This window comes from Anarhichas minor, unplaced genomic scaffold, assembly GCF_050575085.1.
Source record: "Anarhichas minor isolate MPS153535 unplaced genomic scaffold, ASM5057508v1 ptg000003l, whole genome shotgun sequence".
NCBI lineage: Eukaryota > Metazoa > Chordata > Actinopteri > Perciformes > Anarhichadidae > Anarhichas > Anarhichas minor.
Genome location: NW_027466449.1, coordinates 15,646,585 through 15,673,957, shown reverse-complemented (window position 1 = coordinate 15,673,957; position 27,373 = coordinate 15,646,585). Strand labels below are relative to the sequence as shown.

Genomic DNA, 27,373 nt, shown 5'->3' with positions numbered 1-27,373 from the left:
CAGCTTTAGTGAAAATAATGATTCACCAAATGGAGCACTTTAAGGAAATTCACACTCAACTCTCTTGGCTCTCTCCCTTCTCCATTCTCTCTTTTTTTTGCTCCCCTCTCGCTACACTGTTACATTGTCTTGTCGCCTCCCATGAGGAATATCACAAGGTTCCAGAGGCTCTCTCATCCCTAACACACACACACACACACACACACACACACACACACACACACACACACACACACACACACACACACACACACACACACACACACACACACACACACACACACACACACACACACACAGGTGTATGCACCTCCATATACACACATATAGGTGGCATAGACCTGCGAATCCTCAGTGTGAATCTTAACCTTTTCACATGTGTCATGTTTCCCATGAATATCTTCTTTTGTGTGCTTGCTTTTCAATGTGTCTATATGTGTGCTTGTCTCTGTCTATATCTTGTGTGTGTGTGTGTGTGTGTGTCTCTATCGCTCTGTGTTTCACCGCAGAGTTGACCTTTCCATCCCTGCTTTGTCCCAGATTAGAACTGACACCGCCCTCTGCTACAGACCAAAGTGATACACATACTGACACCAACACACACACACGGAGACACCAACACACTCACAAGATAAAAACACACGCGTGCAGACACATCTCCAGATGTTAAAGACCTCCTTTAAGGGTAGGGTATTCTGACTCTAACTACTCAAAAATAAAAAAGATAAATAAACTCAATTCAATGTCTTTTTGGGGCCCAATGGCATCATGTAACAGACCCGAAAGTGAAGATGTGAAAGATAGAAAGATACAGAAAAAAGTCAAGAAGCGTGTGCCTCTGCTATTATTATTATTTGTAAATAATAATAGCAATCAACATTTCAAAATAAAAGCCTTGTGTCAACAAATGAAGGGATTCTGTCCACAGAAAGACGCTAGAGGACATATATCTTGCTCATGCAGGCAGTGTGGCCCAGGCGCTAGGACTTGATATGACTCCGGCTCCGGTGTGGTGTTGGTGGCGGACGCCGCTCTGTCTCAGCGGGAGACGGACCAGAGAATAGAGCTCTGACTGAGCTGAGCAACACTCCATTTCACTGATCGCTGAGCAGCCTCTCAGCCGCTGCCGTAGGGGGACGGGCTCACTTACCTGGCCTGAACATGGGTGTCTGAGTCTGTATGTACAGCTATCCCTCTCTCTCTTCCTCTCTGGATGAGCGTGTGATACTGTTTTCTATATGTCCACCTGTGAGTGTTACGACATGTGTGTGCGAGTGGGATGAATTCAGACAGGCTGCGGGCACGCTTCCTTCCAAGGCAGCCGTTACTGGGTTACTATAGTAATAGGGTTTTGAGCCTTGTCATTTAACCCAAGCACTGACCCTCATTGCTCATTGCTGCGGTGACAGGAAGGGGGGGAGGTAGGGGGGGGGGGGGTCAAAACCTCTGGATTGCACAAGGTTCAGGGCACAAACTGGCCTGCGTGTCTATGTCTTTTTTTTTTTTATATGTGCACTTCCTAAAAAACACTCACGGACAGAAAAATAATGATGGAGAGGCAATTGCGAGAGAACACACCTGTGTCCCTTTCATCTCTGACACATGAGCTGGCCATTTTACTCCTGACCTCTCCAGCTCTGTTTGTATATATATATGTTTCTATGGAGACGTAAAAGGACGAAATACCAACATAGTAATACCCAGTTTATACATTGAAAATATACACAGCATGGTATGGATGCTGGTTTTTGTTTCTCTGACCAACAGTCGAGCCTCGTTAACCGATCATTAACCATCAACTGACAAGACTAGTGCCTTGCATGCAGTAGTGCTGTTTGCTGAAGAGCCTTAGCAAGCCGCAGCGATAACCGATGCACAAAATCCATAATTTGCCACCAGCTGCAGTGTGTTCGCGAAGCAGGTAACCGAGTCCCCGGTTCACCCGTCCGAGAGAATTAGCAGCCACTACGTTGTGTGCATTATAATGGACACAATGCAGTCCCCTTTTCCCAGTGAGCCTCCACCACATCAATGAGTTGAGCTGTGAGGTTGTCAGCTGTGTGTCTGCCTGGTATATACTCTGTTAGGGTTTCCGCCAGTGCATTACAAGCCAGGCGCAAGGGTCTCGGTCTTTCAGCTGTTAAACTGATCGGTCATAATTATTACTGTCGGTTACACAGCTAATTATTAACATCCCTACAGCATATCAATCGATATGTTCACTTTTGTACTGGGCAGACATTTCACAGCTGAAATACAAACTTATTGGTCAAAAAAGGCATGCATCCAAGAGGAAGCTACGAAAATGGTGGGCACATGTGCCGAAAACCGCCCACAAATATATACCCGCTGGTGAGCATCCTCCCCATAACTCAGGTTGAAGTGCGCTTCTGGTGTCTCTGAGACTGGGAGTGGCAGACTTCTACATGTTGTGTTTACAAACCACAAACCAGCAAATCCTTCTCATTCTGCCTTTTAACTGAAAGGAACAAACTGACGCAACTGCAGGTAAACCTTGAAAACCTCAAATATTAAAAACACTAAGACAAGAATTCAAACACCAGGCCCTCCTTTTTGTAATGTGACATCATGTTTTGAACTGGAATCCCACATGCCATCCCAAACACAAACACACACAGGCTTGAGCAGTAGCACACAAATACTTTGCACGTATCCACACACACACACACACCATTGGCTGCATCATAAAGCCATTTCCCGCAGAGAGAAAAGAGCAACTCCAGAGCCGAGGCAGGAAATGGATAATAGCAGGGAATATGTAATATGTATGAAAATGAGCCAAACAGAAAGGATCACAACAGAGATGGAGAGCGTCTTGGAAACGAGATAGAGAGAGAGATCAGGGGGCAGCAGCGCAGCGAGAGAGCCTGAAGAGTTAACATTTCATGAACCCTTTTTGTCACCATGTGAGCCGACACCAAGAATAAACTGGGCCTTTGTGAAGAACCCATACGGGAGAAACATTAAAACATCAGCCTCCAGCGCCGGGTGCAAAACAGACGAAAGAAAGAGGTGATGAAAAAGTGACAAAGAGTTCATATCTGCCTTTAGTGGAGGTGAAGAACTGATAGTGAACGAATCCAAAAGAGGCCAAATGGTGACACTGATCTGAGACCAGTAACGGGACTTTTTTCACCGTTGCGATGTGCAGACTATGCCTCCGTTTCCAATTTTAGAATCAAAAGCATGATATCACATCATTAACCCCCTGACAATATACTGAGTTCAGCTAATGACTGTTCAGTATCACCGTGTCAGGACACCGTGAAGACAGAAAGCAAAGATTTAAAAAACAGAACGGGAGGAAGAAAACGTTGTGACTGATGAGGAGCTCTTATAAACATGCTGATTCATTCATCTGCAGGTGCAGTGAAGCACTTCCTTAGGGAAGGAGGGGTCAAACACATTAGCTCCCCGCATTGAGCGAGCGCAGTGCTTTTTAGAGAGCTGCTCGCTGCCGGCCTGTCAGCGATGCGCCACCTCTGCCTCCTCCTCGGCGTCTTTCAAGACAAAAGTGACAGAACTCCAGGGAGCATGCTTAGGAAAAAATGCATATATATATATATATATATATATATATAATAAATTCCATGCACGCAAACCGGTGTCACAGGGCATCTGTGGGGCGTCACACCACATGTGCGGTACTAGCTGAACACAAAGAATGCAGGAAACAACAACAAAAGCTTGTGAAATAAAGCTGTGTGTTCCGCGGGGACGTAAAAGTGTTTTTTTAATTAGCACCGTGGAACCGCATGTGCGCTTGGCACTGGGATGTTTAGAGTTAATAAACTTTTCATATTACTTTTATGTTTCATGCATTTTTCAGAAATCCCCACAGCCCTCTATCAAAAGCCTGGAGGTCTTAGTAATCAGAACCCGGCTCTTTTTTTCTTGCTTTCTTTTATTATGAACACATCAATATTAATACAAAAACAGAAGCGTGGATTAACACAACTTTAATGCCTGCTGACACAAGTGTTTCTGTGGTCTAGTATAATTAATGGAAAGGATTGTAGTTTATATTGCATGTTAACATTCCCCTTAGGAGTTCGTCTGCGTCACAGAGCCAATGGAGAGTTTCCAGGGCTGGTAACATGGAGTAATTAAGTCTAAACACTTGGACAAACACATTCTTTCCACTTTAAATTCCTATGTATCCAAACAAGATGCAAGAGCCTCCGGTGTGCATTTACAAATGGCAAATAACAACTCAACCTGGCGTACATATGAAGGAGGTAAGAGGACACGGCAAAAGACTTGATACTCTACGGCTGATCAAAGACTATATTAACATCTCAAACACAAACATAATTGCACAAACTACTTGAATGTTAGCAGAGCGACCACTATAGGAAAAACTCATAACTGTATAACTCGCAGGGGGTGCAGGTATTTTTCTTATCCTTACGTGACTGTGTTGCACATTATGTCCGAAACAAATGTGATGTGTCAATCATGTTTTAGTCTTGGTGTGTTTCGCTCAACGCTTTAAATCCTTGAGTTGTCCCCAAGCCTGATGAAAAGAGATTTAGTGGGGGGGGTTTGTTTGGCCGTATGCTTGGCTCTTAAGTCAAAGTGTTGAGAAACACTCCCAGAGTAAGTGAATCATTATTATAATACTTGGAGGTAAACTATCCACACAACCCCTATTTCACTGCCAGTCTAACTTGCGCACAGCCAGCCGGGCATTTGATTCGGGAGGATTCATTGCATGAAATGCACACTCCAGCGCCGAGGCCCTGAGCAGCAAAGTGTGTCATTGGTGAGAACCGTCTCTTGACACGGCCAAGTGAGACGAGGTCCCCTGAGTAAATATAGATCTAATTCATTACATCTTATTCAAATGTGTCATTATGCCCATCGGGCGAGTGTATCTGTTGCTGAAAGTAGAGCATCAATTCAGCTAGATTGGATATCGCTCTCACAATGGCTCTCTGGAGTGGTGTTGAGGCCATTGTTGGTGCAGACGATTGATTGGAATTGCACATCTGTTTTTTTTTTTCTTCTTTGTTTTTAGTTACATGTGCATCCGAGTGTAAGTATTAGTGTGTGTGTGTGTGTGTGTGTGTGTGTGTGGACAATGGTTGAAGGGTTTGTGGAATAATTCATATTTTAATCACAGCATCTGTGAGCTCCCTTAAAAGCCTGACGTTGCTGAACTCCATGTCACTTCCCATTTCCTGTGTAACAAATCTGTTGTCAAAGCTATAACAAGGCCTCTGTGGAGTTGAATGGACTTGAATAATCAGCCGGGGAATATTATTTAGAGAATTGCCGTTAATTGTTGGAAACGCTCCGTTACATCCTGATGTAAAAACACGAAATAGACTGAACAAACAGGTGCTAATGTTTCCCCCTCCTCCTCTTGTGGTTGGAAACCTCCCAACACCCCCGACGAACCACCGCCTCCAAAATAAAATAGGAAAATAAGGGAAACGGACAAGGAAGGAGAGAAGAGAAGTGGGAAAGAAAGAATGAGACGGAGAGGGATGAAGACAGAGAGCAAATGAAAGAAAGAGAGAAAATAGCTTGAGGTAAAAAAAACACAAGTGAGAAGGAATGGTGGGGATGGGAGTGGTAGGGGGGGGGGGGGGCACCTTCAAAGTGTTGAAGCAGTTGAGATTTATTGCAAATAACTGCTCCTGATGCTCCGCCGTTTCAATTTCACACAGCACAATTCCACAGCTCTGGAGCAAATGTGTCCCTGTCAGCATCGCTTAGGCCTCCGCCGCTCCCTGCCTCACACCTCTGCCTTCTCCTCCTTCTCCTTCACCTTCGCTCCTTCATCTCCATCACTCTCTCTCGCTCCAACCTCGATCCCCCTTCTTTTCTTTTTTTAAATGTTCTTTTTAAACGGTTAGGCCACAGCGGACAGACAGAGATAGAGAGAGAGAGATGCAGGGAAGTGGGCAGTGAATGAGCCGGTGGGAGAAAGACAATAGAGGGAAGAAAGATGGGGGAGACAGGAAGACTGGAGAGGAAGAGAGACAGAGGGGGAAGTGAAAGGACATGCAAGGTTTATTTGGATGAAACTGTTCTGATATGAATTTTTATTGTAACTCAACGAAAGTAAAAGAAAGCAAAAGTGAGTGTGTGTGTGTGTGTGGGGGGGGGGGGGGGGTTGATTGTGCCAGCCAATATTCGAACCGGTGTCGAAGCACAAATGAGATGTGCAGCAACCAGAGGAAGCCGATTAAAGCGCTGGTAATAAAACACTCACTGTTCATTAGTGGGCCGACGCCGAACTGTCCCTTTTTTTAAGGTTCTGGCACAGGATTTCTCACCGCGGTCAACTTCCCACACACTCTCGCCACAGTGGGTAAGACAGCTTGGGGGGGATGGAGAGATAAAGGGATGCACAGAGAGTTTAAAAAGAATACAATTCATTCGGGCCATGTTTTGAATAATTCATCTCTCGGATGAGGAGCAGCTCCGGATCCATAATGAGGCGGAGGCCTCTGTTTGGAAGACTTTCATCCTCCGCGGTCTAAAGACCCCTTATCTTGGCATTAAACGAAAAAATAAATAATCGGCAAACAAAAGCTGCAGTGGAACTTGAACCGTGCCTCCATGCACTGGATCTACATAGCCACGTGCGTAAGCGCCGGGGATGTGAATCAGGCTGCGTTCGGCGGTGAGCCACAGCTGGATTAGCACCGCGCACCTGAGTGGCAGCAGGAATCAGTCAGGGAATCGGCCTGAGAGACGAGTGCTGAGGAGCAGCAAAGACAAGCAGGCGGAGACGCCAGGAAGAGCAACAACAACAACAACAAAAAAGAGAGCAATTCAGTCTGTGGTGGTTGGATAAGAGTTATTATTTCATTATCTCTCACTGGGCCAAGTCCTGAGCTGGCGTACACAGGCACATGTACAAGCGCACACACACACACACACACACACACACACCCCCACAATATATACACATACATACATACAGTTCCACATATGCACACAAAAAATAAAGAGAAGGGGGAGGGCAAAGAAGAAGAGAATGCAGATTAAGGAAATTTTAATGAGAGGGATAAGGAAAACAGGCCACAGAGCACTTATTACAAGTTAGCACTTAAACTGCAAGGGAAATGGTTGTTCCACCTTTTACTACCGGCCCATTTATTAGATCATGTTTCATCAGTCACACACACACACACACACACACACACACACCATGTGTTTAGTGCTCACAGAGGTTTGGCATAAAAGTGCCTTTTATTTTGCTCATCCAAGCGATCCGAGTTTGGTCCTGCGCCATGGATCAACTTTTGGAGCAACGTTTGCATTACGTCCCTTAAATGTGGACATGATGGACTTGATCACGTGTCACAATACCAGAATTCGGACTGAAATAATAGGTAATAACGATACCAAGGTGTTTTAAATCTTTGATAAAGAAGAGGAAGTCTGGTTACAGTTGATTACCCGTTGCAGTCAGCAATGTAAGCAAATAAAACGTTTTCCTGTCCGTCATCAGCTTTGCCGACAAAGTTTAGGAGAACCTGGACTCAATTCAAAGTGTGGTGGGCTGTTTGATGTTGGTATCATATCCTCAGCGGGATGTTTGTCCCCATTAGAGATTCATTTGTCCCGCTGTCTGGCACGGAGCCGAGCAGAAGCTGCAGGCTTCTTTTCTTAAAGCTCCAAGCCACCGTCACTGTCAAGCTTGGAATGCACACTATATACACACCTCCAGAAATATGCAGGAATGGAATGGCCGACAGTGTAAACCAATGGAAAATACATTGTGGCGTTGATAAGTGCATTCATGTTTAATACGCACCTTTAACCCCACATTAATACATTTATTCTACTTTAATGGAGCATCGAGAGACTTTTTCAGGATTCTGTAGTGGAAGTCCATCGCGTGTTGTGGATCATGAATATGACTGAATACTGGAATCGAATCGGGTTTTGTTCTTTCAAATTAGAAGGTTAGGGGGTCGGAAAAGGGTTACGTCAAAATCATGCCAGTCAGCTGCAGCTGACAGACCGGTGACAGGCGAAGGACCGCACTCCTGACATGTTCGGGGCATGTCACAACAAAGCCACGGCTTCACCGATGCATGCTAAGAATACGCGCCGACAGGTATACGTACCGCAGCGCGACACAGGACGCGCACGCACACGTGCACACCTAATCACTCTTTACAGGGCACGACTTGTCATTCAGCTGACAAACTAACAGTGAATTACAGCCCCCGTTTTCCATTTCCTCCACTTCTCCTTCTTCCACTCGCACGGAAGAGATGCGAGTACAGGGAGGACTGTGAAATGAGACACTTTTCCACTCCAGCTTCCTCTGGAACTTCGAAGATGCACAGCTGGAATCGGCCGTCGGTGATTTTGTATTTGCACAAATAAATCTGGTGTGCTGTCAAAAGCAGTAAGAGTGCACAGTCAGCATTATTTTTATTTATTTTTAGTCATGTCCTGCAATATGAAGAGAGGAAGCCCTTTAAAAATAAAATAGTGGTGTGGGTACCAGAAGAGTGGGAAAATAGTTTTTATGATTCAGGTCGATCACAGATGCATTTTTTTATCTTCAAGTGATTTTAAGTAAACAAATGAAATGTGAAGAAATAAATTGACGCTGTTATTTGGTCTGTTCTGGTTAGCCCCACTCAATCAGCTGCTGCACGAGGAGCAGATATGACGGAGAGGAGCGCGTCCATGTCCACTTCAACATGCTGTAGTATTTCCTTGCTCAAGCCTCCTCTGGAACGCTTCCTCGCCTCTTCCTGGAATATCCTTAACGAGGGTGGACCTGATTAATATCGGAACGATACGAGGACGGCAGATGAAGCAGATATGAAGCGGCACCAGATGATGTGCCGCCAGCTAAATAAGGTCACTTCCTGCTCAAGTGTACAGTAATAGAGCGGACAGAAGTTAAAGAAGGGGGGTTAGGCTGGACTCTTGAAAGACTAGGTGGCACTGCTCGTGCCCCCCCCCCCCCCCCCCCCCACACACACACACACGCGCGCGGGTACATTTAAGTGCATGCGCAAGTGCGTGGGCACAAGACAGGCATGTTTAAATAACAGGAAAAGAGCACAGTTGAGCGCGGCTGTGCGAGCGATACAGTAATGGCTTTGACATTTTTGCGATGCCATTTTTTATGTAGCTCGACAAAGTGCCAGGTACAAAGGGGCGAGAACGCTGAAAAGAGAGGGAAGTAAACTTTAAATGGTCCCCCCTTGGATGGAAAAGCGCACTGTAATTATCATAAAATGCTCAGAAGATGAGGAGTAAGTGTTTGCTCGTTTTTTTACTCAGCGTGAGCTTTACGGTCCTCTCACTCACTAGACTGACCCACCTACCTCTCTGTGTCCCTGGGGCAGGTGGAGCTCAGGGAAGAGGGGGGGGGGGGCTGGTGCTTGGCAGAAACCATGCGGCCATTCTCAGCCCTTCATAGTTCATTAGTGTCTCCTGTTTGCTCCCCCCCCCTCTCCATCCCTTCCACTTCCACCGCCATCCCAACCTCATTTATTGCCACAGTCTCCGGGGGAATTGGCTCTTCCTCAGGATGGCCGACACAGGAAAAAGGTGTTTGTGTGTCCGTGTGCTCACACCGCGCGCCCGGGCAATACAGCAGTACCGCAGAGTGTTGAGATTCATACATTTGGTGTTTCCAAGGCCCCCCCTCCCCCCTTGATCGCACCGTACGCTGCCATCTCTCATTTGCAATAACACCTTAAAGTCAGAGGTGTGAAAGGCCAGCGAGGCTTGGACCTGCTCACTCAACCCCAACCCCTCCAACACAGGCCCTCCGACACACAAAGAGGATGAAGTCATCGCTCCAGTCCTGTGCTTGGGTTTAATCTGCTGTATGAAACAATAGAAGCCGTTTTAAAGCTTTTAAACCAACCACGCATGCCGAAATGGACACAGACGTGCACGCATGGAATGGGAAGAAGCATACATGCGAAAATGCAGCTGCAAAAAGAAATCTCTCCCTACAAGGATACGTACCCGCCCCTGCCCTGGTAAAAGCAGCAGGTGCACACACACACACACACACACACACACACACTATATAAACCAGGAGAAAAATGAAGGCTGGTTGTACATTGCAGACCAGCCACTGTGACCCTTTTAGTGACCGTTCGCTCTGTCTTTCGCTTGCAGTTCGCAGTTTCTCATTCTTTATATCCGACAACCTCTTCCCTCTCCCTCGGCCTCACAGAAAGCCCTTGACTAACCAGCAGAGTGTGTGTGTGTGTGTGTGTGCGTGCATGCATCGAACACAGCTGGATAAGTAGCCCAGTGATGTTGCTAGGTGTGCGTCCTGTGTTTCTCACACGTTAAAATCCGAAAGGACGCGGTAAGCTAAATAGACACACCCTATTTTTCCAAAGGTAGTGGCGTCAGATTTGTTTCAGAAATGGAGATCAGGACCAAAAACTTTGTGCTAATTTCTGCCCGTGGTGACGACTACCGTTTTAGTCGAGTTTCATGTTTGTGATGAGAGTTTCACATCGTTTCTGACTCAATTCATTTTCGTATTCTATGACATATAATATGTAAATAAAGGTTTTCAGATTTGTTATTTGTTTAATTTTCACATTTTCAACATGCATGAACATAACCATAATTAGAAGAATCAAACAGAGTTTAACACTACAATCAGTCAAAGTACTAGGAGCGACCCCCAATTTACATAGTCCAATCTGATTGGTCAAGTTTTGCCTTTAGTCCGAATCTGTTTAATCTTTATGAATCTTTAGAAACGGCGCAAAAACAATAATATTATTGGCCGAGAAACATGCAACTATCGCCTAGCTGTTGATCCAAAATGTGTGTGTGTGTGTGTGTGTGTGTGTGTGTGTGTGTGTGTGTAGTTGCAGGGCTCTCTGTAGTCATCTATAGACAAAGAGACACTGTTTCATATTCTGCTTTCTTTTTGTGGTTGTTAATTAAATTTTTGGTCAGAATTAATTTTTTCCCCACTGTAACAATCGACAGATAAAAAAAGGAAACGACAGGAAAGAGACACGAGCCACAAACATGTGAATGCTTTGATTAATACATTTATGCCCATTCTTTGATTTTGTTGTCATTTATGAATCATCCTTTGTTACATTAACACATTTTCGACTGGGAGATTGGAAGTCGAATCAGGTTCCTTCGATTGAATACTGGAACAGCCGACTATTCTGGGTCACCTGACAAAGAACACACATTGTATTGGGAACCCACTCACGACATTAAAAACCTATCAACCTCACTGAGTACCACAGCTCATGCAGTAGCAGCTTGTTATAGGTAATGTCAATGCATGACAGCATTTAAGAGACTGCGATATGAAATGAATCAGACTAAAGGTAGTCTTGACCTGCTGATATTTATATTCCACACATCAGCTTCTGGATAAACAAGCTCTTTGGGTTAAATGTGAAAAGGAAATACATCTCCACAAGGAGTAATATTTATCTACGTGTAGGAATCACGCTCAGAGCAGCAAATTGGCTAGAAATCCACCTGCTGTCTCACACTGATTGGATCTAATGTAACGCTTTTCTTGACCTAATTGAGCTTTTAAAAGGCTGATAATTTAATAAATTTACCTTCTGCTCTCTCTACACAGCATCTATTCTGTTTTCTCACAAAGACAGATGACGTGTGCTCCGACAGCCGAAGCATTTGCTGTGAGACACAAAGCATGTCGCAACATCCACTCTTAACTTCAAGTGCTTCCTTCCTAAACATGGCTAAGGCCAAAACCGCATTCATCGTACTGAATTGAAAATACGTCAAGCGGTTTGGAGCCACAGCTTTCCCAGTGCTTGTAACCCTGGGAAGAGGCGAAAGACTCTCACATTTAAAGAGCAGACAATAATCCCACCACTCGTCCCCAGGAGAAAGCGCTCATGTTGGCCCGAAAGCTTTCCCATGGCCCTGACAGGAACACTAAAGCACACGCAATGCAATTACAATGGGGGTGAATGCACAGTTGCAAAAAAAAAAAATCTTAACTTGCCATTTTAGATGACCGTCAACCGGGGATGCACTATGCTGGCCGTGACGATGAAAAGCAAAAGAATTGATTCAATACATGTGTTTGCTTTCAACAGCTAGTACCTGCACTGTGGGGCTCGAGCCAAGGCCTCGTCACCGAGATAGATCTGTGATTACTGTATAAAGCAGACCAAGGAGGCTTTGCCCAAGAGAAACAAAATCAGACACAGAGGGAAGATCAAGGATGAGAGCAATAATGGAGAGGGGGGAGAGAGAGAGAGACGAAACGGGAGGCCGAACAGATTGAAAGTGTCAGCGCCCCACTTTACAGCAGATGGGGATTTCACGATGCACAGCTCTCCTCTCGTTCTCTATTGACTAGTCTCCCACTTAGGCTTAGCGAGAAGCAACTCTTTAGCGGGACTGGCACGGCTCTCGTCTAAATACATTCATATTCTGCTGCACAAACAAGTGCGACACAATTCAGCGCGGCGATGTGAATTCGTCGGCAGCGATATATACGGTTTACTTGTTGTCTGTAAGAATAAATATAGGCGGGCGCTAAAAAAAATAAAAATAAATAAAAATCCTCTTCGAGCAAAGAAGCAACCAGAGGCATCGCAGTGTAATTGGCTTGATACGTGTACACACACACACACACACACACACACACACACATGTCCTGCTGTCTCCATCATCAAGGACTGCTGTGGGTTCAGGCGGAGAGCGCCCGGCTTGGTAATGAGGGAGAAAACTAATATTTGGAGTGCATTAATATTGTTGATCTGAGGTGGCGCTGAGACTGAGCACACCAGCCAATGCCTGTTTGTGAAATATGCCGGTGTTTGTGAATTGGTGGCGGCCAAGCGGAGAGCATCACTCAGCCATGCGCCGGGCAGCTTGAACCCCTGCAGATCTGCTCGTACGCACTCGACAGCAATCCATCCTCGGCCCTCTATTACTCATTCTCTGTGTGCGGAGATGCGCGTGGTGTGGCATACATTACAAACACAAGCAAGGCCCGGATACTCATTCACAGAGTAGAAACAGGGAAAGTGAACAAATTTAGATCTTTGTTAACACGTGGTCATGCCTTTACGTCCTGCTTCTTCTCTCCTTCTGACTGCGATGAATGAAGCCTCACAATAAAACCATATGACTTTCATTTATAGTTTTTATCTGTAAAGAAAAATACAGGAACTGGCATTCATTTGTACAACACAAAAAGATTAGACTCAAAAATCTGCAGGAAATCGAGGTCATGATGAATTATTTTTCAGATTTATATTTGTAGAGTAAACACTGTTTCACTGTTTGCTTTTTATATTTACTTTCTTTTAAGCATACTCGGCGCTGTCCTTGCCATGAGAGACCCTTTTTACTGTAAACTGCATTTCAAACCGATGTTGTCTTGCAGCACAGAATGAACCACCATAGGCAAGTAACAATAAGTTAAACTATGATTAATACAATTTTAATTATTTTGGGCTGAAAGTCTGTAAAACACTGTTCTCATACTCCACTGAACCAACATTCAACTTCCACAATCAGGTGTTAAACTACATATTTTCAGTCAATTTCAGCATACACCAAACACAATATGTTATGGTATTATTGTTTTAGCAGATAGTGGGAATCCTAAAGATAAACTCTTTTATTAAAGATACAACAGTCAGAGATATCTTCTGATAATGATAACCAGCTAACCCTGCCCTGTAACACCACCTGAGAGGCAATAGTGAGTCACTGTAGTGTCTAGTCTGCCCTCATGAGAGGACAAAGAAGCAGAGTTTCTGCCACTTTGGATTTTTTATTAATAAATGATGACTGTGCATTTAGATTGTATGTACCCAGAAGTAGAGGTAAGAGTCTGCCCATATTTGTTTGACGCATGTGGCCAGATCTTACCAGGCGGCAACCTCCGGTACTGAAAAAGTGAAGCCAATGCGGAAGAGCCTTAAACCTGAATTCTTGCTAATGGCCAGCAGGGGGCGACTTCTCTGGTCTGATTGAAAGTCCTTGAGAAAATGACTCTACTTCTCACTTGATTTATTACCTCAGTAAACATTGTAAACATGAGTTTATGGTCTCAATCGCTACTTTCAAGTCTTCTTCGATACATCATGATCCGGGATTGTACGGATGTATGAAACATGTGTTGTTTGAAGGAGATGTTTTCACAACATGAATAGATATTAGAGGGAATTATGAGCTGTTTAACTTCATAACACTAGCCCTAAGCAGCATATAATACATCATTAAAGCTACTAATGACAAGATGACTGTTTTAATCAATCATAATGCAATCTTTTGTTTCCTTATCATTTGAATTGTGTGTGTTTTATGAAGAAAAAGAACGTTATAAATTACAATAACAAAGTAAAAGGATGACATTTAGAATCTTTGATGGTTTACACCATCTTCAGAGCGGTTGAAATGATTGGAGCGTTGTAGACCAGCTGCTGTAATCACACAACAAAGGGATCTGCATCTGCCAATATGGATCATCAATGATCGGCAATTAGTATCGGTGGCTCAACATGATCACGGATCTCTAAAAGTTATATTTGCTCCTTTTTGCTGATCCGATCCGTGACTCTGATCCGTGACACGATCCAAACCGTGAGTTTTATGATCCGTTGCACCACTAATCATGATGTCCATTTAGTTAATTATGGTCCCATTTAGATTAAAATAGACCATAAAGAAGGTCGCTACCGCGGCGGTGTCCGGTCTTGGAGTTTTCGGTGTTTTTCTTCTTACAACTTTAACCCTTTTACAGTGTGTTTCAGTTCAAGAAGTTCATTTTGGTCGCCTAAAAATGTCTTGTTCAGCCTTTGGTTGTTCTCAGCTCCGCCCTCTCATGTCACTTGTGGTTGAGTAAATCCACTTCTTACATACAGTCTGTGGATCTTACACGTCGCACCTTTAAACAACAGAGAGGATTTAGACAGCTTTAAAGTACAGTCGTGTCCCTGCTGTGGCAGGCAACAGAGCAGTGGAGGTGCTGGTACTCTATAGGGGATTTGGCCTGAGGTCAAACAGGAGGATACATGAGGTGTCACTTCCATTTATTCCCGGCTCCAACAGTCTTTTGGTTTACAGTGTTGTGGTGAATCTGCTGAGCAGAAGGTGGGAAGGAAAGAGGACAGAAGTGAGAGGGAGGGATAGAGTATTTGAAACGTTGAGCCTCGGCCATTAGTCTGCTGCCCGAAGAGAAAAACATGTGAGACATCATTTCTAATGATGCAACACAATTTCTTATGACGCCTTCCCTTCATACATAAGTCGTGCTGATCCCATTGTCTCCTTGTCTCAATCGCCGGTGTGTCACTGAGGCCAGTGCCAGGTCAGGCACACACACACACACACACACACACACACACACACACACACACACACACACACACACACACACACACACACACACACACACACACACACACACACACACACACACACACACACACACACACACACACACACACACACACACACACACACACACACACACACACACGTCTTGTGCCTGTGCCAAAGCAAAGGTGACAGGGATGACACCATAACAAGGATGACTCAAATGTTCAAGCTGTGCAGAAACACATCAGTCATTTGCGTTTGCCAGCCCTGGGTTAATTTGTTTTGACTGGAGAGATCAAAAATAAATAAATAAAGTTTTGGAGAAAAACATAATTGCTCTGGTTGCCGAGGTGTTTTTTTGTGGGGTTTTTTGGTCCCTACTACAGGACATCCAGATCCTGGTGGACATTGTGTGTCTCCATTAATGATTGTTATTTTAGCTCCCTTACCTCACTGGACTGCCTGATTAAAAATAAAATGAAAACTCTAATGAAGCCGACATCTCTCTGGCTACCAAAATTTCCCCAGTGTGCTAAAGAGGCCAAATGTGGAACCAGTCCCTAACCTCCATTAACCCCCCCCCCCCCCCAAACACACACAGACCACCTCACAATCTCACAGAGCCATCCTGGCAACCACAGCGTCCATACAGATTGCATCTCCAGCGTGGCAGTGTCAGGCCGCATCAAGGCCTGGTGCAGGCATTAGCCCATGTGGCTAACCAGGGAGGCTGCAGATTGAATTACCACTCTGCCTCATGTGGGCCGAATGAGCAAAAACACATGTGTCGCTGTCGCTGATTTAATGAGCACATTAAGCACATCAGCACACTCGCCATAAAGCGTCTGCACAGACATCTGCAGGTTGTCGCGATAAGGGAATCATCTTACTGGATGAGAGTGAAACCAACGCATCTCATACCTCTACGTTAGCTTCAGGTCTTAAGGAAAAAATTCTTAAGTAAAGACACATTTAAACTTTAGCCGGCTTACTTTGGAAACACCTGCTGTGTTTTTATCGCATTATACTCTGCACAAGGCGATGATGTACTTAAATACATAAAATACATAAGTGTGAATGCACTACATCTGCCACCATTATCAACATCTCCAAACAAACTCAAACTGAACTTCCTGTAAGGTCCAACATGCACACACAAAGCGAGTGATACACAGCAAGAACAGGAAAAGGGAGCTGTGAGCACAATAGCATCTTAGCTAGAAAGCTTCAGTTGGCCCGAAATCAATAGTTATTTACTCCCTCCAAATGGCTGGGGACAAAAAAAAAAAGAGAGAGAGAGAGAGAGAGAGAATATGTGTGTGAGTGAAAGAAAGATGCTGAGTAACAAGGCAATCAATTTCAGTTGTACAAAAAGTAAGAGAAAAGAACCCAAGTCCAATGCTACTAGGAAATGAGAAAACATCTGAACTAAAAAAGCAACTAATAAATGTCAAACCATGTGTTCTTTTATAATCACTCCATCCATCTTGCTCCACACGCAGCATACTGTATGTGTGAGCAGTCTGCTGGAAACCAATCGGGCAAAACCTGGTCTCTGGACCCGGGTGATGCTGCCAGGTGATAGGCGGCTTTACACTAGAAATGTGTTATTCTCTCGAGCAAAGAGTAGGAGGATGAATGGGGGGGGGGGGACATCATCTAAAAGGTGTGTGGGTATGAATACGTGTGTGCTTCCATGTGTGCATTTGTGATTGCATCAGTGGAGGAAGTGAGTGAGTGAGCAAAAAAAAAAACAACCCTATGAGGAGAAGTGTGTTTGGGGAGGTGAGGAGTTGTACAAATGAGGGACTGTATTGGCGAGCCTGGACTGAGAGAGCATGAGATGGCGAGGGCCAGGAGATAACAGAGCCGCGGCAAACAGCAAGTCAGACCAAGTAATGGAAAAAGGAGGGGTTGAAGAAGGAAAGAGAGAGACACACACAGACACACACACACACACACACACAGAGAGAGAAATATACGGGGCGGGCATGAATAACTGGGAAATTGTGAGAGGAAAAGCAGGCTGTCTGGCCCTGATATACAGTCAAGCAGCTGCAAAGCTTGAACCGGTGTTGCTCCGTCAGGCTTGGCTGTAAAGGCTCAGACGGAGACGGCATGTCGACATCAGAGGTCACATCCCACCCTACAACACCAGCCCTGTAATTGAATCTAAATTAAAGCCAGTGCTCAAATAATCCATCCCACAGATCACTTTGCCGAGTATGTTACAACCGGAGCCGGAGCTCTGCGCTGTACAGTACATTAAAACCCTTCATTACCATGAATAAATCGCCTAACAAGATATGAAGTGCCACTCCACATTGGATTCTCCTCTGTAGAAGGAGAGCCCAGTGTACCCTGGTATATGGTGGGGGGTGGGGGGTCGGGGGGGGTGAGAGAAAGAGAGAGAAGCGAGATAGTCCAATCACTGTCAGTGACTATGAATTATACATGAGCCGTAGTTTTAACACTGTCTGCTCACTCCCCCGCTTTGTCACTATTAAATATTCACACCAGCATCTTTGTAGGCCATTGTTAATTACTCATCACAACAACAAAAGGTCTCAACCGGAAATTGCCGATGCCAACCCCCATTAGTATGTGTCAGAGGCGAGCAGATAGCACCATCAGATCAGATGGGTGGCGGCACGTCTTCCCCTTTTTCTGTCTGGGATGTTTGTGCTACAAAGTGTGTCACTGGCACACACGCTACCTTTGGGCAAATCGTTCAGAGTGCACGCGGATTGAAAATGCACAAGCAGCAACTCTGCTAAACTGTCAACGGTGTTGTTGAGAAGTTTCACGCGGCGAGCACTTTGCTAAACTGGTGTGTTTGGCATGTGTGGATTCACTCTTGGCAGGCAGACACTCAAAAAAAAAGGTTCCTGAGATGCTTAAGAGTCAAATAGCTTTCTTCATATTTACCGCTGGGTCTCACCAAAGTTGGCAAGCCGGCAGCACAGGTGTTCGGATTCAATGATCAGTTCACATATCACAAACCTTTCCCCGCGGGCAGATAGTTTTTGTTTCACGAACCAATATTTTGAGATATCCACCTGAGAAACGTCTGCTGCCAACTCTATACATTATAATCTAGTTAACTCATAAAGATTAATGAACAAATATGGCTACAAAATATGTGTCTGCAGAGCAGGTGTTACCGTCAGTATCAAAATCATAAATGTATGAAGTTGTTCTCCTGAGGAAAATATTGTTTTGATCTGATTGTGATCTTTCACTATTAAATCTCTTTATATTGTCTCATACTGGAGTCAAACCTTCTTTTGCATCATGGGTATGAATATCCAAGTATCCAAATGAACATAAACAAGCACAGACATTTAATATATACTTTCCTATTGACATACTTACAGTATGGTGAGTGTTTCTGTATATCTGGTAACTTTGCCATCTGTGACGTAGGAAAAGCATTTCCTCCTTTAATCCACCCGGCAGAATCAGATGGGAGACACAGGAAGAAAGAAACACCAGCGTTCTGACAAACACCCTTTGAAAAACATATTTTTTCACCAAGGGAGAGAACAAAGTGAGCAGGCAACATGAGCTTTGCCCCCAGAAGCTGAAATCGACACACTTTAATCCTGAGCTAAGAGCCGACACACGGGGAACCTCGAGCTGTGTGGCTTTATTCTACCGGCCCCGGCTAACAAGGCTGCAGGGACGCGCTGGAGAGTCACACGGCAGAGAGTGCAGAAAATGTCCTTTTATTAACACCATCTGTACTTTTGTACCACTGAGTGCTTCTAGTGTATCCACACATGTCAATTTGGATTGGCACGAACGCATGATAGTGTATAATAGCACCGCGGCGTGGTTGTATTTCTTCAGTCGACCGGTGACCACAGTGAAGGAATGTGTGAGTGTGCATGTGTGTGCTGAGGGTGGTGGCTGTGCGGGGGTAGGGGGGGGATAGTGGATGGTGTAAACACGGCAGCCTACATGGATTGGGTTAATATCCAGTTTGTTCCCTCTCGCCTCAGCTCCACGGTGGCTGCAACGCAATTTCTTCCAATTGACCTCCCTGCCACCGGCACAATCGCTCTCTACCGGAGACACAGTGGCCCCAGAATACGGAGCAGCCAGCAGCGACTGGCCCCGACGTCGGAGGAGCCAGTCGCTGAAAGGAGGTGGGGATTGAACCGACCACGCGGCGGAAATGAGATGAATTAGAGAGCGAGGAGGAGGAGGCAGGGGGAGGTGAAAGAGTAAATTTATTCGGCGGTGTAGTGGCAGTGACAAAGCACAAACATTTAGAGATCAGCTAAGGAGGAAATTACAGGCAGTCCTGGCCGTTTCCCAGCTTTCTCTCAGTCTGACTTTTAGTTGTTTCGGCCCCGAATGACATTAATGAAACTGTAGAACTGTAAGGCAACTGATTAGGGAAAGAAAAAAAAACACATTAAAAGGCTGCGGTCAGCTGAAAACTAGTAGGTGAACGACCCGAGCATCATGACAATCAAAGCAGAGCTGGAAACTGTCAGTATACAAATGTCTATAAGTGACATCGCAATAATACAAACATGAGGGAATCGGCCAAAGGCCAGGAACTAGATTTATGAGAGCAATAGCCCAGCCAAAGGCTAAAAGGCTTTATAACGGCAAAAGGATTTCCAATAAAAAGTGAGGTTGGAGCCCTCTAAGAGCAGCACTCTGGAGTAATAGGATTAGCACAAGTCAAGAGCACAGCCATCTTAACTCTTTATGTTGCAGAAATCGCTGAGAAGCATCTCTGCCAAAGCCAACACAGCTGTGCTGACGGTGCAAGAAAAGGTCCGGAACCTGCTCCGTGACGCCGAGGCTCTCGGCCTCTGAACTCTAACACTCTAACACTCTAACACACACACACACACACACACACACACACACACACACACACACACACACACACACACACACACACACACACACACACACACACACACACACACACACACACACACACACACACACACGTTGTCTGCCGCGTTGACGATGAAATGCAAGGGGAACCAACCGCTCGGTGTGATTTGCAACACGCCTCTGGATCACGCTCGCGTTGGGCTAAAGGAGGAGAGACCCGGGAAAAGACCACTGGACCAGGGTCCAAGAGACGTAGAGGGAGAGTTGAAAATGAGTAATATGTGGAGTAATGAATTGATGGCTCCCGGCTTATCTCTCATTCTCACTCCGTTCTACACAAACTGCTGACTGTGCCACGTTTCCCACAGCTCCCCCCCCCCCCCTTTTTCCACCTCGCCCGTGGCAACTCTCTGGGACCTGTTCTTCTCGATTCTGTAAATGTTAAATGAAATTAGCGCATTGCATCAGTGAGTTCATTTCTTCCACAAAAAAATAAGAATCGCTTGCTAATCTGCTCTGCACATGAAAGGAAGGCGCCAGGGCACATGAAGGTCGGCGACTCAACATGCACTTCCCTTTTTCAAACGCAGGACTAAAACCATTGATTTTCTTTTCTTAGTCCACCTCCCTCTCCCCCTGCAGACTCATTCCTGTCTTCTCTCTCTCTCTCTCTGTTTGGCTCTCCAGTAAAGTCAGTGAGCGAGCAGATGAGCAGGGCATCCTCGCTGTGCCCACATTAATGTCAATGTGTGTGTGTGTGGAAGCATGTTGGCATACGTTTCACGTGTGTGTGTGTGTGTGTGTACCTAGGTATGTTTACACACACGCGTGCCTAAGTGCACACAAGAGACATACTGCTGTTTTCCTCACGAGTATACTTAAGTGCAGCCGGCTTCTTTACCCACAATGCCTAGTAGGCTCATTTCTGCAACCTTCACACACTCCCTAATGGCTTGATGGGTCTTCCAGTTCCTGGATCCGATTGTCCAAATCACCACGCGTCCCCGCGTACCAGGGCTAAAAAAAAAAAAAAAGTGCACCCCCGTAGCTTTCTGGGAGCATTCATGACGCCGACGGCTCTCTGCTTCTTTCCCCTACAGAGACAAACTCTGCTGCGGAAGTGGTAACCACCGCTGGGAATTGAGCTGCAGGAGGAGAGAGCGGTGGAGAGCAATGAGTGGTGGAATTGCGCGGAGATTTAATTCACCTCTGAGGAGATAGCAGCTTAATGTATATAACTGCACTATACGGAGAAGAATGAGAGGGGAAAGGCAGGTGCTGCGTGGGGGAACACCACAGCTATCTCAAGGCTAAAAGAGTAGACATAATACAAGATAATTCAATGTATTACTAGCCTAGCATAAATGTACAGCCTCAAAGCTTAAGACGGCAAGCTCTGGCTGGTTGTTTGCTGCTGGGGGGGGTCATAAAAAGATGATTTCTTGTGACAGGAGGAGATAAGAAGATATAAATTTAAAGCGATAAAAAGTCAAAACAAATAGCTGTGCTGAACACATACCGTCTGTTGTACATTATAAGCTTCTAACACACAGGGCGAGTCCTGTAAAGCAAATATTCCTTTGACCTTTAAGGCTTAATCATTAAAAAATAATAAAGCTTTGAAATGTTGATCAGGTAAATTTAAAGTTATTACTTTTTCTGGATGGATTTTAAGTATATGCATTTGTGTGTGTGATGGTCTGGTAAAAAAAGGAAGTCCAAGATGTCTCATAAACTAAGAATGTTTTTTTTTTTCCTACGATGACACTCAGTCAGTGTGCCATGTGATGCCTCTAAGAGCTCGTCGCCAACAGGCTACGTTGCCCATTAGCTTTCCCTTCGTTCCTCACGAGGCCTACGTCTGCAATGTTTGGTTTCGTCCAGAATCGTGCAGACAGCTAGCCACCGTCCTCGGCTTTGGGGCTCCAGAGTGTCAGATCTGGGGCACGCCACGACACTCTGTGCTGGCTCTCCTTCCCCCCCTCACACACTGACACTTTGTTCACTGTCACACTCCTCCAGGACGTGCTAAGAAAACAAAACTACCACTGTTCACTAACTGCTCACCCAGTGTGCAAATAGACACACACATGCAGGCCTAAAATATATACACTCTCACACATTCGGACACACACACACACACACACACATACACACACACACACACACACACACACACACACACACACACACACACACACACACACACACACACACACACACATAGTGCCCCTCCTTCTGTGAACTACTCAGCTGGAAGAATACTGTGTCAGCTATTGCGTGGTGGGAGAGGGGAAGCAAAAGAGATAGACAGAAGACAGAAAGAGAGAAAATGAGCTCAGATAAAGAATTGAATATGTAGGGGGGAGATGCATGGCGACACGGAGGAATATAAAGAACAAGAATAGAGTGAGAGCTCTGAAATAGACTGAGACAGAGCGACGGACCGGAGGGGGGGAGAGAAGAAAAGGAAGGGACGGACAAAAAAAAGCTAGAGTCTTAGTCTTAGCATTTGGCATTCTTCTCGCTGCCCTGTCTGTGTCTTGTCCAGCTACTCGACTCCGCAGACTAGCTATTCAGAAAGCCTCTCACAGAGCCTTTCAGGATGGGCTTTTTTCATCCACTTCCTCCCACTTTGGCTTACTCTCCCTGTCTCTCCGTCTCCAAACCCCCCTACTGCCACCTCACCTCCTCAGTGTCACTTTCTACACGGCAGAAAGTTGCATATGGTTTCGTTCACGCCTCCTCACCATGACACCTTAGTGAGGAGGAGTCTACCTCGCCAAAAAGTTAAGATTACAAGGATGTACGCATTTTGATATAATGCAATATATACGCTAAAAATACCTGACACTAGTGACTTATGCATAAACAAACCGTCCCGTCCACCCGTTAACTCTCAATCCCACTATAACCTCATCCAACAACATCTAATGAAGAAGGGAGACAACCCTCCTGCGTTATAAAAGGCATGGGGTGAGTTTAATTAAACAATGCTAATGAGCAACTAATTAAAAGCTTTCCGATCAAAACAAGCCGGTAATTACCTGGAGCAGAGATGGATAATGAGCACACTACAATCACTGGCAGACAGGCAAACCCGTAGAGACCTGGAGTAGATCAATTCCCCTAGTATTAATGACCACTCTCTCGTTCTCTGTCATCCCCTCCTCTACGTCTTTCTCTGCTCCAACCCTCTCACCATGTCAGACCACAGAGAGCACGAGCAGAGGGCTGACAGGAAGCCTCGAAAGGAGCTCCTCAGGAAATACCGTAGCTTGAGTGTTGACAGAAACATCAAACCGGCTTCTTATGCCAACTCACCGCCTCTCTCTCTCTCACACACACACACACACTATTGATTTTATTCTTGTTGTCTTCTTCTCTAGTGGTTTCGCTGGGACCTCTCTGGACCGCTTCTTCACGGCGACGCAGTGGTCGTCACTCTCCGGCCACGCTGACAGGTGAGTGTACGTGACTGGCTTTGCCTTTTTTTTTTTTTTGGTGCTCTGGGAAACTCCACGACTTTTGGCTGACAGAGTCACCGCCACAGGGAGCTGGAGGAGGAGTCGCCACACCTAAACCGCTGTGATGCAGTGGCATATGGCCACGGCATACCCAATGCTGTATCCATCCAGGCCAGCTCAGGAGTAAGCAAGTGGGAGAGGCAGGTGTGAGGAGGGAGGGATGAAAGACCGGGAATAATGAAATTCTATCGACGGACAAAGAAACCCAGAGGCCTGTTTGATAAGACAGGAGATGGTGAATAAAAAAAAGAAGAAAGGGGGAGGCGAGATGGGAAGACAAAAAAGAGGAGAGCGATCAGAAAGCAAATGGACAGGAATATGATGAATGGCCAGAAAGAATAAGGCGCGACATGGTGGATATGCAGAGACAGATCCAGCGACGGGGGAAGAAAGAGAGATAAATAGATGGGTAGATAGCAGTGCATTTTTCTTCCTTTTGATCCTCTCCTCGCAACTAAAAAGATTATCAGTTTCTCAGAAACGCCTCAGTCAACAGGGAACAGTCAGCAGCATCCGTTTCCTCTTGTGTCTCTCTTTTTTTTTCTTTACTCAAGCGACAACAGAAAGCTTTTGAGTTGTTGAAAATATCTATAATATGTGGAGAGATTGGTGTAATAACAAATATATACAACATAAAAATATAAATATAGTGATGAGAATATATGAGAGGTGTTCGTAATTAAAAAACAGTCCCTCTTATGCACATCAAACGAGAGTTTAGACTATTGTACTGTTTCACATATGCTTTAAAAATTGAATACTTCCGAGGCCACTAGTAATATTGGAGTTCTTGATGTATTTTATGCAATTAGCCATGAAAAATGCACTGCAGCACATACGCTCATACAGACCATTTAACCAGGTGGGCAGATCAAGACAGCACCTGCTGCGGGCTATAACTGTATAACTCAGCCAATACACATTACACACTCATTCTATTCCAGCTGAAGCACCATGCGATGCGGATGAATAAAAAAAACATTGGATAAAGAAAGCAAGGTCCATGCAAGGCCCCCTTTTTATTAGCATTTAAAGTTCCTCTTTTCTTTGGATCAAGCCCAGGCTTTATTATTGATGAGATCCATGCAGTTAATTTCCAGGGGAGAGTTTCATAATTTTCTCTATTGTTCAAATGACGCAGTCAGAGAGCATGAGTGGCATGCAAATGAATCAGCCAGCTAGTACTGAGAGACTCTCTGTTTGCTGGATGAGTCTCGCTGATGAAGCCCAAACGATGGACTCAGTGAAACTGCACAGCCCCGAAATGCTACGCTAATTGAGAGGAACAGTAAGCTCCCCTTTAAATAAGAGAGGTGGGTTAAAAAACACAATTCTCTGTTGATATCATTTTTTATCCAGACCTTTATAAAAATGTTCCTGGCCCCAAATGTTGGGATACCCCAGTAGCTCACCTTGTGGAGCTCCACATGTACCAAGGCTGAGTCCCTACCGCAACAAATCCAAACCTGTGGCCCTTTGCTGGATGTCGTCTCCTCACTCTCCTGACTAACACCGTCAATATCCAATAAATGCAAAAAAAGCCAAGAAAATAATCCAAATGTCCAATTGTTGGAGCTCTGCGCCTGCAGCTGATAATACAAAACCAATCTCACTCCAGCAGAGAAAGATGTGAAGGTACAGGGTTACTTTCAGCCGTTCGTTTTGAATGTTACACCCAAAATGCAAAAATAATTTATTGGATTTTGTAAAAAACTGTGCACACACACACACCTCACCTCACATCTGCCTGAGTGGTCAGGTACTAAGTAGCGTGTTGATACAGTACAGGACAGGTCTTGGGGTTGATGAACTTAAACAAAGCCCAAATTATTTATGGACAGACATGTAATTGGACAACAGATTAGCGTCTGTCCATGTTAATACTAAGAATGAGAGCATACGAATGGGTTTTGTCCATCCTCGACTGCCTGCAGTAGCTCTTACCAGTGATACTGTTGCGATGTCTGTGTTAGAGCTTTAGAGCGAAAAGGGCAAATTATCTATTCTGAGCTTGTTACACTGTGGCTCATAGAGTACACTCTCAGTCAAACATGCTCCACACATTTAAAATGAAACAAAGATGCTTCATTGTGTCCTTCCCATAAACCATCTCTTCAAAGAGATGCATAAACCAAGTAGCAATGAGTTGTACAAACAATTTAGCAACAAGCTGTGATGGATATTCATTAGAGCTGCTGTGTGGGCAGCTAGTTATTTTTTTAATTCCCATAGACCCCCATGTTAAAATAGCCAGATTTACAGCTGAAATAAACATCTTTACAGCCTGGTAGAAAAGCAGTTTCGATCTCTAAATGTATTTGGGGTGAATTTATATATAACTCATGTTTGAATTACGTTACAGCTTAACAGGTAGGCATAATTGACGGCTGCTTTTAGTTGACGCGTAGGTGCTGTACCACGTCGCTAGCTGGTACAGCACAGAGTCCACCTGCATCAGCCGGGCCAGCCTCAGCTTCACCTAGGATCCATCTCTTTCACCAAATTTTGGATTAGCCACTAGTTAGGCTGTGTCTCGCCGGCCGGACCCTTCCACTTTGAGCTTCAGGACTCCTCAGAAACCGGAGACTACGTCCATATTTTGATAATGTTTATGGTTGGTATGCGATTTCCAACGCAAAACATATTTTACAAAATGAGGCCTTGTGAACACAAATCCCATCATGTCACCTATTTCCTGACTGGATTTGAGGTGGCAGCTCTTTTTTCCCAGCGTGGGTCTGAAGCTTCAGCCTCTGCAGGACAAAAGCAGCAGACTCTGTCAGACAGCTACCTCAGATCGCACCACATGTATCTACCTCCTCTCTAGACTGCTCTCATCTCCTGTCCTCTCTTTTTCCACTTTCCTCCTCTCCCTCTGGAAGGGGGGAGGGAAGACAGATAAGGCTGCTTCCTCAGAAATTACCTCGCACAGCTTTGCCGATGTGTTCAGCATTGCTGTCTGAGAAAATGCTGAATTTGTCAATCCTGTTCAACTGAAAGGAATATGCGAACTCAATTTTAGCCGTCGTTTTTTTCTCCAAAATGAGTCAAGTGCTTTAGGTGTGTGGATATCAGAGTGCATGGTGCATAGCTAAAATGGGAAACAAATCACGCTCTGCAGCTTTTATTCACATTTGTTTATGCCGAGATAAACCCGGAGTGAAGGGCCTCACAGCCGAGGATCCGAGGACATTCATCACCGGCGGCAGAGCAGCGAGGTACAATTGCTCTCTGGGGCAATATACAGTAGAACCGCTAAAGCAGCTCCCTGCAGTGGTGCCATCAGAGGCCGTCATAAATTATAATAAAACAGCATGGCGAGACCCAGCGCACTGTTGCTACCAAATCTGCAGTTACAAAGCGCAGAAGTAATTGTGGGTAATGTGTATTTATCACTTACAGACAGACTGCAGGGGGGTGAGCTTATTCATTATCTCGCTGTAAGGGAGGTGCGTGTATGTGGGGGGTTGAGGAGGAAGTATCCCAGATATCCACAGATCCTCCTCTTGGATCACGGACCACCGTCGGTCAGCGCTACTCCTTTAATGCCAAATATAGATGGAGAACAGCTCCATCTCAGCAGCCATCCAATATCCTTTTTCAAGTGGACCTTGGGCCTTTCGGAGCCTCTTGTTCACAAAGGCAAT

At 45.1% G+C, this 27,373-nt stretch overlaps 1 protein-coding gene across 1 annotated transcript in view; it reads right to left on the bottom strand.

Moving 5' to 3' along the window:
* Nucleotides 1-27,373, bottom strand: part of LOC142958372 (cadherin-4-like) — a 212,241-nt gene that overhangs the window by 166,879 nt on the left and 17,989 nt on the right. The gene's annotated exons all lie outside the window — the stretch shown is intronic.